This window comes from Perkinsus marinus (genome assembly GCF_000006405.1).
Source record: "Perkinsus marinus ATCC 50983 genomic scaffold scf_1104296933606, whole genome shotgun sequence".
Lineage (NCBI taxonomy): Eukaryota > Perkinsozoa > Perkinsida > Perkinsidae > Perkinsus > Perkinsus marinus.
This window is the reverse complement of record NW_003215106.1, coordinates 1-968: the sequence shown is the minus strand read 5'-3', so window position 1 is coordinate 968 and position 968 is coordinate 1. Positions and strand designations below refer to the sequence as shown.

General features: G+C 47.4%; 4 non-coding genes across 4 annotated transcripts; all 4 read left to right on the top strand.

Annotated features, from left to right (window-relative positions):
• The first annotated feature begins 48 nt into the window (after positions 1-48).
• On the top strand, positions 49-120 carry Pmar_PMAR010795. The gene has a single exon. It is a non-coding gene; the product is annotated as a tRNA-Asp (tRNA).
• Positions 121-317: 197 nt separating this feature from the next.
• Positions 318-389, top strand: Pmar_PMAR010794. The gene has a single exon. It is a non-coding gene; the product is annotated as a tRNA-Asp (tRNA).
• A 197-nt stretch (positions 390-586) lies between these two features.
• Pmar_PMAR010793 lies at positions 587-658 on the top strand. The gene has a single exon. It is a non-coding gene; the product is annotated as a tRNA-Asp (tRNA).
• A 197-nt stretch (positions 659-855) lies between these two features.
• On the top strand, positions 856-927 carry Pmar_PMAR010792. Its single transcript has one exon. It is a non-coding gene; the product is annotated as a tRNA-Asp (tRNA).
• The last annotated feature ends 41 nt before the right edge of the window (positions 928-968 follow it).

Here is a 968-nt window from a genome sequence, read left to right as displayed (position 1 = left end):
AGCTGAAATGTATTTGCGTCACTATTTAGACATTGAACCACCTTCAATTCCGCGGTAGTATAGAGGTTAGTATTCCTGCCTGTCACGCAGGAGACCCGAGTTCAATTCTCGGCCGTGGAAGTGGTATTTCTGGACAAGGGCGTTTCACACATTTATGCGCGACCGTTTCTTTACTGATTTTTGCACCACTCTGCGAATCATTTGCTGCCTCGAAAAAATTACTCAACTTTCTCTCTCCACTCACGCTCGCCGCGATGTGCGCTGGTAGCTGAAAATGGTAATTTGCGTCACTATTTAGACATTGAACCACCTTCAATTCCGCGGTAGTATAGAGGTTAGTATTCCTGCCTGTCACGCAGGAGACCCGAGTTGAATTCTCGGCCGTGGAAGTGGTATTTCTGGACAAGGGCGTTTCACACATTTATGCGCGACCGTTTCTTTACTGATTTTTGCACCACTCTGCGAATCATTTGCTGCCTCGAAAAAATTACTCAACTTTCTCTCTCCACTCACGCCCGCCGCGATGTGCGCTGGTAGCTGAAAATGGTAATTTGCGTCACTATTTAGACATTGAACCACCTTCAATTCCGCGGTAGTATAGAGGTTAGTATTCCTGCCTGTCACGCAGGAGACCCGAGTTCAATTCTCGGCCGTGGAAGTGGTATTTCTGGACAAGGGCGTTTCACACATTTATGCGCGACCGTTTCTTTACTGATTTTTGCACCACTCTGCGAATCATTTGCTGCCTCGAAAAAATTACTCAACTTTCTCTCTCCACTCACGCCCGCCGCGATGTGCGCTGGTAGCTGAAAATGGTAATTTGCGTCACTATTTAGACATTGAACCACCTTCAATTCCGCGGTAGTATAGAGGTTAGTATTCCTGCCTGTCACGCAGGAGACCCGAGTTCAATTCTCGGCCGTGGAAGTGGTATTTCTGGACAAGGGCGTTCACACATTTATGCGCGA